We start from the raw sequence: 17,115 nt of genomic DNA, 5'->3' as shown, positions 1-17,115 counted from the left end.
AACCTTGCTAAACAGAATTTATACTGATACATGATACAACATGGATACATCTCGAAAATGTACCACATGAATGAAACTGGTCATAAAAGACCACATATATGATGCCATTTAAAATTGATAGAGTTTCCAGAGTAAGCAATCTGTTAGAATAAAGTAGATTATTGGTTGCCTAGGACCTGGAGAGGAGGGAGCAGGGGGTAAGACAGGAGAGTTGGTGGAAAATAACTGAAGGGCATGGGTATCTTTTGGGGATGATGAAAATGTTCTAAAATTAATTGTGATAGTTGCACAACTGTATGAACATTCTAAAAACCATTGAATTATACACTTCAAGTGGGTGAATTGTGTGGGACATGAATATTTCCATAAAGCTGTTACCAAAAAGTATAAGTTAAGTTCTCCAGTGTTGTTATTTTCATGAAGTTACGAATAAAACCCATGTTCCATCCATTATTCAGGTACCATTGTACAAACTGAACTATCAGCTGTTGCTGCATTGAATTCACAGTGGTACACAACAGACACTGTATTTCAAACATAAAATGAAATCCTTATTTGTGAGCTCCAGATATACTAAGGATTATAGAAATATATCAACTCGTTTAAACCATGTACTTTTTAGAATATGCATCATTTGTTCACTTGATTCCAAGAAGATTTTGTGAATCATAATCTGGTAATTAGGTTAGCAGAGAGCTAATGTGCATGGAAAATTGAATTCCAGTTTGTATCAGTCATGTATATTTGGAAGAGCATCATTAGAGGTTAAAATTTTCTTCTGGATAGTTACTGCCTTAAATTAACCACATATCCTATCAAATTAGTTATTGTACCTCCTGTCTTTAGGAATTTGAGTCCACAAGTGTTGGAGGTAAAATAGGATGTTTCCTATTATTATGCTACAGTTTACAATGGATTTTCAGTTGCCTGTTGTATGATAAACTCAATGCCCTTCATAACTTGAAGTAAACGCTGAACTCGCTCGCCCTTTTTATTTTGCTGAAACAGAGCTTCTATTCACTGATAAGAAGTGTAAATTTAACTAAATTGTCAAATCAACACTCATTTAGGTACGCACATTGGTCCTATTTTCCTTGAAGACTTATGTGACAACACAAGATAGAAAAATATTAAGCCTGCACATGTTTTTAATTACCTTTTTCTTACTCTGTGAATTACATTAGGTTATTTAATTTAGGATGCCAAATACATAGTAGCTTTTGAAAGTACACATGCATCATTTAAATTTCTGTTTATGAATCTATTGCAGTCATTTTATAAAGAAAAGAGAAACCTAAATTTGAATGTTGAGATCATAATCTTTAAAACTACACACTAGAAACAACAGAATTTCAATTTGTTATTTATATTTTACCCAGAATACCTCAGCCAAGATAGTAACACATGTCTTGAGAAGTTAAATAATGTACCTATTACAAATGATAATGTTTCAGAAATCAGATAAGTACTTATCCTTAGAATAAATTATAAATACTTATAAATAGAAAAATATGGCATTACCTATAGTATTTACTACAGAAAAGCTCCATTGTTTTAGCTGCCAATGCTCTTTTCAACCTAGTTTCTTACTGTTTAAAAAGCTTCAAATAATCATATTCAAAACCTCTTATCTTGCTGATTATATTCAGCAACCATAGCTAAATATTTCAGTACCAAAGCTGAAAATCGTAATGGCAATATCAGCACACACATAATAAATTACAGTTAATACTGTACGAGGTGTGTTTTGATTGGTTACAAGTTTATGATCTGCTCATGCATAACACATTGTATTTTTAAGAGGAAGGAAAATATGGTGATGATATGACTGCCAAGCATATTTTATCTACACTGGAGCAAAGTAGTATTTTAGCCAAACCGAAAATACAATATATAGACAACAAGTCAAGTGACCTAAGAGCCAAAATGAATGTAATCTAATTAAACATTTCATGAAAATATTTCATGCACACTCTTACACAATTTTTATACTGAATAAAGGTTTCTGGTCAAAGACAGTTTGTTATGTTGACAGCTAAAAAACTGTTGTATTTTTTAGCTAAACATGTATAAAACACAAAAGCATTTGCTTTAACCAGCTTGAGGTGAGGATCTTCAAGAGTGAGGTGCTACTTTTTAAGCTAACTACAGAATAAATACTTAGAGTTTAATTACTGCACTATTTAGCCCATGTATTTTCTGAGTAAACAAGACTTATAAGACCTGTAAGACTACTATCGTTGGGGTCAAATACTACAATATAATTAGAAAATATTGAAATCATTTAGACAAAATGCACTTATTCTGGTATTTTCCATATCTGATATTTTTTTTCCTTCGGGAAAAATGACATGATGTCAACTGAACTATACTAAATGATCTAGCTAAATGAAATCACTGGTGTGTGCATGTGTGCACCAGGATGTGCATGCATGCAATTGGAAGCATTGTTGGGAAAACACAAGAGACAACATGAAAAAGGACCCAGAGAGCAGTGTGTAAAACCCTGCTGGTACTTCCATGCTGCCTGCACATGCAGTGCATTAAGAGGATATTGAGAGATGCGTCTGTAAGAGTCATGGGCCAGCGTTTGGAAGTCTTGAACGCTATGCTAAGAAGTTTAGAATTTTTGCTGCTTACATTCTTAAATAGGTAATCATTTTGTTAAACTGTACTTTTCAAAAATTAAAAGTTATAATTTGATTGAGTTAACACTGAGAAAATGCCTTTTGTGGTGTATTCCATGTATTTGTTGCAGTTGTCCTTTTGTAACTTTTATCAAACGTTGATGTAAGCTTGGGAGTTTGTGTTTGCCCAGTGCCCCTCTTAAAGAGTGGGGATATTCCTGTGAGGTTTTGGAAACTGCTGGACTGCATAATATTTTAATGAAGTCTTTGGAATCACAGGGCTTGAGGTGGCAACAGAGATCAGCTGAAATTCAAGTGACAATGATCAGTATATAGTATATTTACTGGACTAACTTTTTTTATTTGTTTGGTATTAGAATTTTAACTTTAACAAAACCTCACTTTTAAGTTTGGCAATGGTATTGTATTAATGTTTGTAAAATATTCACAGTGGCTGTGAAAAGTTGTTGGTCTCATTGGTGTAATATACAAAGAGATTTGATTATATTTTCAGACCATTTTTGAGAAATTAAAGACTTTAACCTAGCATTACCTCTTATTACTTAAGACAGTGTGACACCTCATCAGCTATATTTATCAAAATATTTACCCTCAGCAAAGCTTTGAAATATTTCTGTATAGAATGAGTTATTTAATGGAAGTCTTTGTGTAAACTGTTTAGGACCTAGGTTCTAAGTATTATCTTGATATGCAGGTGAAAGTGCTGTAACAATCTCAAGTTACCACAATAATGCAATGGAAAGAACAATGACATGTTTCACTTTTATATATGAGTTATTTCACCTTTACAGGCACCATTTTCCTCATCTATTAAATAAGACGATTGGGCAAGGATATTGCTTAAGTGTTTTCTTAATGACATTTCGTGGCTCTACCTACTTCCATTCACTAGTTTAACTTGCATACATAGATGTACTTTTCAACATTCTTGAATCATAGAATTGGAAAGAATCTTGGGAGATCATGTAGTCAGGCTGCCTCACAGAAAAGTAGGTATTATGTTCATTCACTCCGCATAGCATGCTTTGCTTGTACCTTCTCATGCTGGTGCCCTTTGAGCCACAGCTGGTTGTGACATCAATTATTGATTGCCCCTTTGGTTGCCAAGATTGATTTCATGGATTGGAGAGATGGGAAGAGAATCCTTTTCTCCCTCACTGCACCATGTACAGTTCTTCCCATATTTGGGAGCTTAGTTATAAAAGGCAACCTGCAAACATAGAGGAGGATCTTTCTTTCATCAAGAGTCTGTTCCTTGCCATAGCACATTCATCTTTTTATCATGAGCACATTTCTTGGACAGCACTTGTTACTCTTTAAATGTTTACTGAATGACTGAACATAGTGGGTGACAGAAATGACTAACAGTTGTAATCATGAGTAGAGTTTCATGGTTTATTTAGCCTAAGGTGGAGCTGAAATTATATCTCTAGGTTTTTGAACAATAATACTTAGTAAATATTGTCAACAAATAATAGAGATACTGGAATATGTTTACAGTCTCGAATTATATAGTTATAGGAATATATCTGTAGACATACTTAATAAATGGTGCCTAATGAGTTTTGTTTTATAAACTCATTTAGTGTGACTTGAAATGTTATTTACATTTTATCTCTGCCTTTTATTTCTATAACTAAAAAGAAAACTTCCTCTCTAAGTCCCTAGCCAAGTATTGTTACATTCAACTTGGACAAGAGTTTAGTGCTATTTCTTTTACTGGAATATTCTATCTCCTGATTTTCTAGGTGAAAAGATAATTGTATCATTTCTGATTCTGATATCCAATTTAAGGTTTAAAGCTAAGCAATGTAAATTTGGTTTAATTCTTATCTAGTTTATATCTGTATTATTTAGAGGATATTTTTGCCTGGGTAATTTGTGAAGAGGTTAATGCATTTCTCTCTTGAAAAATGTATATGTGTTCCTAATTCCTAACTAATGGGAAAACAGAGGGTATTTTTAGTGTCAGCTTTCATCAAGTCAGACTTTTCTGAAGACCTTACTGAATTCTATTTCCATGGGAATTGTGCTAATGGGTGTATGCAACATTATCCAGGTACTCATAGATAGGATTACAAATTAAAAATAAAAAGGAATGGGTGAACAAACACATCTTTCTTTTCTTTTAAGAAATTGACAGAATATTAATCTTTGCACTTTCATTTTCACTTTGCATTGTTTTTAGATTAGATGCATAAAGTCCGAGTTTAGTACTAATGCATGAGATCAGCATAGACAATGTAAGTAATGGATTTATTAAGTAAGTTCTTAGTTGTAATCTTACACGTACAAGCAGAAGAGAGAGAGTAAGTCTTCAGTCTCTGTATATTTAGTTAACAATATTAGTGACTTCAATGGGTTTTACAGGAAAATGGAAGACTTAAAAATAAGCCATCCAGTTGTATTGCCTGTATACTCATTTACTGATTTGTTTTGATTCATGTAATGCATGTCCACTGTACATTTCAAAATACTGTGCAGAAAACATTAGTGAAGCTGATGATACTCAACATTTATTGAACACCTGCATACCCTGGATATTGGAATTTTCTTATGGCTCAGCTTCAGGCTACCTCTCTTTTCATACTACTTTTTTTTTTTTTTTTTGGTCCCGTATGATCTGGAAAAATACATTCTTTTCCTGGGCTATTTCATGCACTTTTGTGGTTTTAAATATCATCAATATATCAGTGACTTCCAAATGTATATCCCTTACCTAAATCTTTTTGGCTCTCCAGACATATATTTTCAAGGAAATCTTGCAGACATATCAAGCTAATTGTGTCTGAAACTGTATTTTGGATCCTGCCCTTCTTCAGATCTGCAGCTCTAAGAGTTTCTAATCTCAGTTCCATCCCTCCAACTTCTGCCAGAAACCTGAGAGTCATTTTTGACTCCTTTTATTTTTTCACTACCCTTCATCCCAGTTCAAATCTGTCATCAAGTGCTGTCTCATCTCCCTCTAAACACTACCTCAAAATTTTTCACTTTTCTTTATCATTGCTGCCATCACATTTGTCTTGCCTGGACTAATGTAGTAGCCTCCAAACTGGTTTCTCCATGTACAGTTCAGCCAGTTCTAATTCATTTCCAAATAAAAACCAAATTGAGTTCTTAAATATGTAAACATAATTATATCACTCGTATATCTAAAACTCTATAATGCTTTTACATTGCTCTTATGATAAGGATCTCTTTTATCTATCCCAGAAGAGGTGATTGGTCTTACATTAGCTTGCTGGGCAACCGTAACAAAGTAACACAAATGAAGTAGCTTAAACAACAGAAAATTATTTTTTCACAATTCTGGAGCCTAGAAATCTAAAATCCATTTGGTTTGTTCTAAAGTCTTTCTCCTTGGCTTGTAAATGGTTGTCTTTCTCTGGTGTCTTTGCATAGTCTTCCCTTTGTATGTATCTGTATCCTTGTCTCTTAATAAGGATACCATTCATTTGGATTAGGGGCCATCCTCATGACTACATTTTACCTTAATTACCTCCAAGCTCTATCTCCAAATAAAGTCACCTCCTGAGGTACTAGAGGTTAGGACTTCAACTTACAAAATTTGAGGACACACAATTCAGACCATAATAGAGCCTAAAGTCATAGTTGATAGATGAGGAATAAACATATGCACATAGGAATAGAGACTTCTGGTGGGTTTTGTGGGAACTAAGAAAGTTAGATTAGACAAGATTCTGTAGAACCAAGAATGGAAGACTAAGAAAAATGTTATCCTGCTTTATTCTCCCTTGAGCAGGTGTCATTTTGCAGTAGCCTCCAAAACATCTCACATATAAATACTTTTATCTCAAGAGGAATCATGCAATACTGCGGATGACTCAGTACAAATCCATCACCTCTCCTACAAAAATAACCATTCTACCTACAACAAAAACAATGACAGCAATAAAACAAAAACCCTACCTTATTTACTGACTTCATCTTTATGTTTTAAAACTTGTTCATTTGTGTGGAAGGGTGTGTATGTGTATCAGTATCTTGGGCTATGGAGTGCAGAGGCACAATCTTGGCTCACTGCAACCTCCACCTCCCGGGTTCAAGCGATTCTCCTGCCTCATCCTCCCGAGTAGCTCTGATTACAGGCACCCACCACCACACCCGGCTAATTTTTGTATTTTTAGTAGAGACAGGGTTTCATCATGTTGTCCAGGCTGGTCTTGAACTGCTGACAACAGGTGATCCGCCCATGTTGGCCTCCCAAAGTGCTGGTATTACAGGCGTAAGCCACTGTGCCCAGCCTCAAAATAACTTTTTAACCAAATCTGATAAATGTTTCCTATTAGTCTTACTGCATAATGGCAGTATCCACTGATATTGTTGTTAAACAACCAACAAGAAGTCCTTCCAGAAATAATTTGTATTACATATCCAGTTACTATATTCCTTTGAAAGACTTCCTGTTACAATTATCAGCAAAGGCCAGGTGCAGTGGCTCATACCTGTAATCCCAACACTTTGGGAAGCTAAGGTGGGAGGATCACTTGAGCTCAGGGGTTTGAAACCAGCTTGGGCAATATAGTGAGACCCTGTCTCTACAAACAATAAAAATAACTTACTGGGTGTGGTAGTGTACTTCTAGTCCCAGCTACTCACAGGCTGAGGCAGGAGGATCGTTTACACCCAGGAGTCAGTACGAGACTGCAGTGAGCTGTGATTATACTATTGCACTCCAGCCTGGGCAACAGAGCAAGACCCCGTCTCAGAAAAAAAAAAAAAAAAAAGAATGATCAGCAAATTTAATTTCTTTAAAATCTTTTAACCTAAAATCCAATTTTGCATTATATGAAAATATCCTTGTATCTGGTTTCTGGAAGAATGGAGATGTAATGTCGTTAACTTTTATGCTAAAGACAACTATTTTTAAAAACTAGGCACAGTATCATCTAAAGGAGTGTATACGTGTATGTATGTGCATGTGAACATATAGGTATATGTATTTAGATAGATACACTTTCTTTGGTTTAATTCAAGATGGTTTTGGTTTATGGATGACAAGATGCAGATGCATTTTCATAACTCCCAGCTGTACTTTATGCCATTAGGGTATTTCTCTTCTTATTCAGTATGACATAATGTCCTACATTTTATTATCCAGTCTTTCTGACTCTGAGGAAAAAAATAGGGCCAAATAGTCAAGTTCCATTATCTAATGACAGTGATAGGCAGGAAGCACATGGATAATTATATACATTGCCAGATTCAGCCTATAAAACTACTTGAACCAGGAGTTTCTACATTTTTCTCCATGAAGTCTGTTAGAGTTGCTGCTGATAACTAAGATGACAGGTCTGAATTTCATTTTATTTTCTCTTCTTCTTCCCTTAACAAAGATACTAATGAACTGTGGGTTGACTCAAAGGCCAGAAGTATATAAAATTAAGGATGAAATATGTAGAGCCTAGACAATCCAAAGAGAAGCACCCTTTAATACTAGTAATTGAACTTCCATTGAACTCAATGCTTTTCATGTATCTGTGGGGGCTGCCACTGATTTGTGTTCAAACTGAAGATAAATTGTTTGAAAATATACTTAATTAATGGATAAAACCTTCCATACATTTTATGACAAGTAAAAAATGAAGTTAGTTGATCCTGGTTTTATAAGAAAACTTGTGACTTCCTAGTTATAGTCCTAAGGAAAGTTGAATATGTTTTCTCCTAAAAATGCAGTGGCTCCAGGGTAGCTTTTGATCAGACCCACTCTTAATATTTGTAAGACCTGAAGCAAGAGTAAAATGGAGATCCATGTCATACATAAAACGTACAGTCATTTAAAAGCTACCGAACTCTTAAATGTGCTCTACACTCCTTACTTGATATCTTCATGATATCTTAGAAAGACAGATTTAAATTTAAAATTTTGGACTCCTTGGGGATTCCATGTCAGAACATGATAGTGTGGGGAGTTGGCCCTTGGCCTGCCACCCTTTCCTTTTTATCTTGCACATCTAAGCTCCATTCTTATTTCCCCACAAAACAACTGCCCTGGGCCACCTCTTGGAAGACTGTGGAGTGTATGCTGTCTAAATATAGACAAAACACTTACCACTGCTGTATTCCCCATGGTCTTCTGTAAGTCATTATGGATTGAAAGACAAATGGCAATGATTATGACAGACATAAGTCAGATGCTTTTCTGTATCAATTCAGGTGATTATGTGTCTTTCCACCTTTATTCTGTTAATGCAGTGTAATACACCAATCCATTTTCATATGCTGAACCATGCTTGCAATGTAGAAATAAGTACTACTTGTATAATGGTATTTATTATAATACCATGGTGTATAAGCCTTTTAATGTGCTCTTGACTTTAGTTTGCTAGTGTTTTGTTGAGGATTTTTGCATTAATACTTATCATGGATATTGGTCTGTAGTTTTCTTGTAGTGTCTTTGGCTTTGGAACCAGGATAATACTGGCCTCATTAGAATAAGGTTGGGAGTATCTCCTGTTTTTCAAGGTTTTGGAAGAGTTGCAGGACAATGGATGTTAATTCTTTAAATGTTTCGTAGAATTCTCCAGTGAAACCATCTGGACCTGGGCATTTCTTTCTTGAGGGGTTTTTAACTACTGATTCAGTCTCCTTATTCTTTATTGATCTGTTCATATTTTCTATTTATTCATGATTTAGTCTTAGTAGGTTGGTTGTAGGAATTTATCCATTTTGTCTAGGTTATTCAACTTGTTAGCAAACAGTTGTTCATAGTGTTCTTTTATAACACTTTTTTATTTCTATGGCATCTTTTGTCCTGTCTTTTATTACAATAAGTCCTGTCTTTTATTTTTAATTTAGTTATTTGGGTCTTCTCTCTTTTTTTCTTAATTAGTCTAGTTAAGGGTTTGTAAATTTTGTTGATCTTTTAAAAAATTAACTCTTAATTTCTTTGAATTTTTATATTGTTTTTTGATTTTCTATGTCATTTATCTGTTATAGTCTATATTATTTTCTTCTTCCTGCTCACTTTGACCTTAGGTTGGTTTTTTTTTTCCCCCTAGTTTCTTGGGTGTAAAGTTAGGTTGTTAACTTGAGAGAGATATATATATATATTTTACATTATACATTTAACAGCTATAAACTTAACCCTTTAACACTAGTTTCATTCCATCCCAAAATTTTGGCATGCTGTGTTTTCACTTTCATTTGTCTTAAGGTATTTCCCAGTTCTAGTTCCCCTTATGACTTATTTAACCCATTGATTGTTTGAGAATGTGTTTAATTTCCACATATTTGTAGATTTCCCAGTTTTCCTTGGGCTACTGGTTTCTAGTTGTATTCCACTGTAATCAGAAAAGATACTTTGTTTGACTTCAGACTTCTGGAATTTAAGATTTGTTTTGTGGCCCAATGCATGGTCTTATCCCAGAGAATGTTCCATGGGTACTCAACAATATATATTCTGCTATTTTTGATTGGAGTGTTCTGTATATGTCTGTTAGGTCTCATTGGTCTATAGGGTTTTTTAAATCTTGTTTCCTTATTGATTTTCTGTATAATTCTGTTCATTGTTGAAAGTGGAATATTGAAGTCTCCTACTATTTATTGTGTTGTTGCCAATTTCTTCAGTCCTGTCAAAGTTTGTTCCATATATTTAGATTCATAGAAATACAGTAAGTCCTCATATAACATTGTGATAGGTTCTTGGAAACTGCATCTTTAAGCAAAACAATGTACAGCAGGCTTTTAAATAATGTCATTTTGTTCAATGTCCTTTTATCATAATGGTGGGGGAAAAATGACTTTGTTGTTTGTCATTGTACTTAAAGTTACGCTTTTCAAAAACCTATGACAACATTAAGTGAGAAGTTACTGTATTTATGCACCAAAGCTATGAGGTTTGGTACATAAATACTTAAAATTGTTATATTTTCCTGGTAAATTGACCCTTTTATTATTATGTAATGTCTTTGTCTCTTGTAATGGTTTTTTATTTAAAGTATATTTTGTCTGATTTTAGTGTAGCCACTTCTGCTCTTTTGTTATCATTTACATGGAATATTTTTTTTTGCATCCTTTCACTTTCAGCCTATGTGTATTGTTAGATCTAAAGTGTGTCTCTTATAGACAGTGTATAGTTAGATTCTGTTATTTTATCCAGTCAACCAGCCTATGTCTTTTGATTGGGGAGTTGAATCTGTTTACATTTAAAATAATTACTGATACGCAAGGACTTACTGCCATTTTGTTAGTTGCTGTCTATGTCTTGTTCCCTTCCTCTCTCATTGCCTTCCTTTGCGTTTCATTGATTTTTTTTCTACTGGTATGCTTTCATTCCCTTCTCACTTCCTTTTGTGTGTATTCTATAGATATTTTCTTTGTGGTTACCATTGTAAATCCATAAAACATCTCAAAGTTATAGCATTCTATTTCAAACTGATAACAACCTAACTTTAATCACATACAAAAACTTTCTCCTTTACTGCTCCACTTCTCCATTTGTTATTGATGTTACAAATTACGTTTCTATATATTATATATACATTAACATAGATTTATGGGTTTTTGTTTTGTTTTGGGGTTTTTTTTCATTTAAATGTCATACACTAAATTTACAGTAGTACCTATTACTATATTTTTGCATGTATTTACCTTTATTAGAGAAACTTATATTTTTATACAGCTTTGTGTTTTTGCCTGCTGTCCTTTCATTTCAACTTAAAGGACTTCCTTTAGCATTTTGTATAGAGTAGCTTCAGGTAATGAACTCCTGTGGCTTTTCTTCATCTGGGAAAATATTAATTTCTTCTTCACTTTTGAAGAACTGTTTTGCCAGATACAGTATTCCTGATTAATAGTTTTTTGTTTTTGTTTTTGTTTCCTCTCAGCACTTTGAGTATATCATCCTACTCCTTTCTGGCCTTCAAAGTTTCTGCTGAGAAATTTGCTGATAATATTATGGAAGCTCCCTCATATGTGATAAATCACGTTTCTCTTGCTGCTCTTAAGTTTCTGTCTTTGACTTTACACAGTTTGACTATAATGTGTCTTAGTGTGGTTATCTTTGGATTTTCCTAGTTGAAGTTCTTTGAATTTCTTGATCTGTATGTACATTTCTGTCCACTGATAGGGGAAGTTTTCAGCCATTTTTTCTTCAGATAAGCTCTCTTATGTTTTTCTCTCTTACTTTCCATTCTGGAATACCCATCATGCGTAGATGGACCTGCTTGATACTGTCCTAAATCCCTTAGCATCACTTCACATTTCTTCTTTCTTTTTTCTCCTCTGCTCAGTGATTTCAGATAACTTGTCTGCAAGTTCACTGATTCTTCATTCTGCCTAAGACTGGCATTGAATACCTCTAATAACCTTTTCCATTCAGTTATTGTATTTTTCAGCTCCAGGATTTCTGTTTGGTTCTTTTGTATAGTTTCTGTGTTTGTGTTCATGTACCATTTCCTGATTGTTTTCAGTAGTCTGTATTCTCTCGCTGTCATTTTGAGACAGCCTCACTTTACCACCCAGGCTGGAGTGCAGTGGCGCGATCTTGGCTCACTGCAACCTCCACCTCCTGGGTTCAAGTGATTCTCCTGCCTCAGCCTCCCGAGTAGCTGGGATTAAAGGTGCATGCCACCAGGCCTGGCTAATTTTTGTATTTTTAGTAGAGGGGTTTCACCATGTTGGCCAGACTGGTCTCGAACTCCTGACCTCAGGTGATCCACCTGCCTTGGCCTCCCAAAGTACTGGGATTACAGATGTGAGCTACTGCTCCCAGCCCTCTTTTAGCTCATCAAACATCCCTATAATAGTTATTTTAAATTCCCTGTCAGGTAACTCATAGACCTTTGTTTCTTCAGGGTAAGTTTCCAGAGTTTTATTTTGTTCCTTTGATTAGGGTATATTTCCCTATTGCTTTGTATGCTTTGTGATTTTTGCTGGGCATTTTGAAAAACAACTACCTCCTCCAGTCTTTGCATACTGACCTTGCGCAGGGAAAGACCTTCACTAATCAGCCCAGCTGGGAGTTCTAGCGCCTCTCAAATGTTTTCTGATATCTTATTCCCTCCGGCACCTGCCTGTGGAACTGTGGCTCTAATATGCCTCTCACCTCTGTTTTCAGTGCCTTCCAAACACTGGTGCTGGGCCTGTGAGTGCCCTTCTTTAAGTGATACAGAAACCAGTTCCTTGGGAATCCCCCAGAAAGCCAGAATGTTGGATGTGTGGTTCATTTTTGTTTCTGTCCTGAGGGAAGAGCTCTGGCATGGGGGTTGGGGGGTTCTTCTTAGTTGCTCCAACTGTTCCACATGGGAGAAGATATCCGCATGGATACACCGAACACTGTGAAATTAATTTCCTACCACTTTCATTGGAATTTCTTCTTGGTTTTATAATGGCATGGGTGCTGTAACTTCTCAACTGGTCTCTAAAGTTCTCTCACAAGGGTATTCTGATCCATATATTGTTAACTTGGTATCTTAGTGGTGGAAAGAGGGCCTCTAGCTTCCTAGTCTACCACTATAGCTATTGTTCTTTTAAGAAGTGTGTTTTCTAATTTAAATTTATTCTCCTTCATCAATGTAACATTTTAGGAAACACCACCTTAAAACAAAGCAAAGCAAAATACAGAAAACAAGAACGTGGCTTGACTGCTACCTTTAGGGGTACATCAAATCAGTTGTTAACACACTGATTCAGCCTTCATTCTCTCCTATCTTTTTGGATGGAGGTGAGAGTAATGAACTTGTCTTGCTTTTCTCAGAAATTTAGGGTATCATCCTTCCTTATCTGCTAGGAGGACATATAGTGTGTATAGATGATGCTGATTAAATCTTTGGAGCTTTAATGATGTGTGACAGCCAATGAATTTTTCTAATATAGTGTAAAAACTTCATGATTTTATATCATTCTTAAGGGAAGAGGTTTTAAAGCAGATGTACTTCTTTATTCATTTTAAAGCTTAAGTACTTAGAAGTATGGAAATTTGATCCTGTACACTTAGCTTCATGAAAAGTGAGATACATTTTCTGAACATAGTCCCATTGACTCTTCTGGAATTAGTTAGAGATAATTTGGTTTGAAATGTCAGCTTTGTAAATAGAAATGAAAATCATTAAAACAGATAAACAAAAGTGAACATAGGAACTGGGAACTAGAATAAATAGTATGTTGGAAATGACCATAAACAATTAATTATGTGGCTCAATTTTGCATCAATTTTCTACTTCTTTAGTTCATGATGCCCGTTTTATATCATGTTATTGCAGCAGTGTGATCAGAGCAGTTAGCATATTCTTGGCATTGTCTCCTCATTAATTGTCACTTCTTCAGAGGGACCTTGAATAAAATAAATACATTTGAGCAGTCTTAAGCAACTTGTTTGAATTGTTTCCTCAGTGTATGGAGTCAACCAAAAGTAGGTTGGATTGAGTTGAGTTGGGTTTAGTTTAATATCATACTTTACTACAGCATCATACATACATATACAATATTACTTAGCATCTGTAGCACCCATAAAGGATTCTCTAATGCATGTGAAGTAAAAGGAAAGAGAGTGTTTAAGTCCTGGCTTTGAAACTGTTGTGTTAATTGTGAACTTTTGCTGAGTCTGTACATTAAAGAAGGTAACCCTCAGCATGTTGAGATCACAACTGCAATATTAGTGCTTGGAGGCAGTAGCTGTGCTGATGTGAGGCATTAATGGCTGGATGAGTTCAATCAGATATCCTGCCTCCAGTGTCTTTGTGTAATGGTATTTACTAGATTTCAAACAGACTGCTGAGAAAGATGAAATATAATCTCATGTATTATCTCTGTCTTGAAAAAAATTAGATAATGAAGTTGTTGTGTTACTGGCATATGTTTTATTAACCATCGTAGAGTCAACTTGAAGGACAGATGTCTCTGTAGAGTTGAAACCTTTTGCTAAAGTAGAGTGTTATTAAGTGCATTTTTGAGTTCTAAGAATCATGGGGTTGAGTAGAGCAGGTAAGCATTTTTAAAAACCACTCAGAGGACAATCTTATGTCATATTCTAAGATTAGCTGGAGAGAAAAAATGTGATGTAAATTGTGTGCAGCTACATTCTTTTTGTTGTTTTTCTTCCTTACAGAGCCTGGAGAAAGTTCTTGTGGAATTCAGTCACAAGGAGTTGTTTGATTTCTATAACAAGGTCTATATTTTTAAAATAATTTTCTAATATGTGAGGTTTTTTTCATAATATTTTGTTTTCATTTTATGAATTCTTATTTTTAAATGTCCTATTATGGAACTAAGTTCTTTAAACTTCCCTTATAAACACCTTATATTTCACAGGGGAAGTGTAGGAGAAATGAAGAGAATCTGAAAACTAAATCAGGAAGAAAAGGAAAATAGTTTTAATTAAAGCAATAGGATTGTTGCTTTAATATAAAACATTAAATAATGACTTTGTGATTCCTAGCCATACTGACACTTTAAATATATATGTCAAATACTTTAATTTCTGGGCCCAAAGGTAAAGGGAAACATGCCTTTAGAGATTTATCTGTGAGCATATTTCATGTTTCTTTCTGAAGACTGATTTTGTAATCCAGGAAAATATACTCCCTCCACCCCCAACTTTAAAATCTTATAAAGTAGGCAGTTCTTCTGCCCAGCCCACTGCCACTGGACCATGCGTGTGGTTATCCTGTTCAGCCCACCACCACTGTACTCACTCCCTCGTACATAAGCCTCCAATAAAACCCCGTGTCTCATTAAAAACAAAATTATGTAGTGATAATTTAAAATGAAACAGCTGAAGACACTTAACAGTATTAAGAAATCTTCTTTCTTTGAAAATTTGAAAACTTAAATTTTCAAGCACAAATTCTAATATCTTCACATAAAAAGAAAAATATTCTAACTGGTAATTTTATTGCTATGTAAATGGATTTAATATTCATAGTTACCAGTGCCATTTTTTCCTTTCTATTTGCATGTGTCTAAATAACAATTGATGAGTTTCGTTCCCTTCACTAATGTCCTTTTCTTTTTTTTTTTTTTTTTGTCTTTGTAAATAGCTAGAGACTATACAAGCACAACTGGACTCCCTTACATGATGTTTTCGAAGACTGTTTTTTTCGTCATGCTCCTGCCACCTCATTATTTTGCATTGAAGATACATTGCCAGGTTGTGTTTTCTGAAGGATTCAGTGGCTTGCTTTCTGTAAATTATATGGTTTATCACTTCTTAGACAAATAACAACCAAGAGAGATCATTATTAAGAGTACTGAGGTTCTAATATACTTTCTTTAGTTCTGTCAGCCAACAGTAATTATTAAGAAGACTTTCGCTTTAAAGGAAACAAAAGTGAATACCATATTTTTTTTTACTGTCATAGTGTTGCTTTCTTGCCTGTCCTGCTTAGTTTTTAAAACTTGCTTGATGATACCATAATGTATCAAGGAGGGTCCATGGATACAAGATAAGATATGTACCTTAGTAGAATACAGAACTTTGGTAATTAGATGAATAAAATTAAGAAAGTAGCCACATACTTTACAATCAAATACACTATGGCGTTTTTATTTGAATATGGTGAGTATATTTTGCTTCAGAAATAATAGAGGAAAGAAATGTAAAATAGTGAGTAGTATGGTATCAGTTAATTCCAGTCTGAGCTTCTCTGTCAACTTCAGTTTCTCTCTGAGTTTAATGATTTAATAATAGTCCAGGTTTTGTGTGTTTTCTTTATGCTGCAAATTAATAATGATTCACTTTATAGTTTGGGAGACAGAATCAGGTCTTGAATAAAATAATCGTAATGAGTGCTAAATGGGCACCATTATTCAAATCAGATACCTTTTATATTCTCTTTCTATAAATATGTTGATTTCTGTTAATAAAATTTTTGTGTCTTAGGATTGGTTGAAGTGTACTTTTATTTTACACATTTATAGTATATTTTATGCCATGAATGTTTGTAAATGAGTACATTTACATACATTTGTTTTAAAAAACTTGAATTTTTTTATGAATGAAATATCTATATTGTTCTCAAAAAGAGAATCAAACATGACTTTCTTCACATGAAGAAATTTGATTTCAGAAATGTCCTATATTTAAATAACCAAAGTCATTGAAATTGAAGCACATTTCTTATTTGAAATATCTGGGAAATACAGCTGTTAAATATCTCTCAAATATTCAGTATATGGAATTTATACCCACATTTGTTGGTATATCTATTCGTAAGCTGTTGCTTAGAAGAATTGAGAGTTTGGATTATTTCAGAATACAACTATTACAGTTTTCCATAGTTGATTCATTTTAAAAGTTTTTAAACTCAAACTTTCATTGGCAGAATATCTGGAAGGCATGTTTATAATGTAATGTGGCTTGTAGGATCTCTCCTACTTTTTTATGCTCTGTTTTGCCGGTTCTCAGAGGTAAACACCTGAAGTCCTAGAGGCTCTATAAACATTTGGTAAACATTCTTTCAGACTTTCTCTCATGTACCTATAAATATGCATCACCCCGAGTTAC

The 17,115-nt window shown here is 34.4% G+C and overlaps 1 long non-coding RNA gene across 1 annotated transcript in view; it reads left to right on the top strand.

Annotated features, from left to right (window-relative positions):
• LOC108540025 (uncharacterized) overlaps positions 1-16,493 on the top strand; it is a 152,883-nt gene extending 136,390 nt beyond the window's left edge. Inside the window, exons 2-3 of the long non-coding RNA XR_001888557.1 lie at positions 14,719-14,778; positions 15,650-16,493. This is a non-coding gene — a long non-coding RNA (uncharacterized LOC108540025). The remainder of the gene's footprint in view (positions 1-14,718; positions 14,779-15,649) is intronic.
• Positions 16,494-17,115: the final 622 nt, after the last annotated feature.

The sequence above is a fragment of the Rhinopithecus bieti genome, unplaced genomic scaffold (assembly GCF_001698545.2).
Source record: "Rhinopithecus bieti isolate Rb0 unplaced genomic scaffold, ASM169854v2 scaffold_18504, whole genome shotgun sequence".
Taxonomy (NCBI): Eukaryota; Metazoa; Chordata; class Mammalia; order Primates; family Cercopithecidae; genus Rhinopithecus; species Rhinopithecus bieti.
The sequence above is the reverse complement of the archived record's forward strand: the minus strand, read 5'-3'. Positions and strand labels throughout refer to the sequence as shown.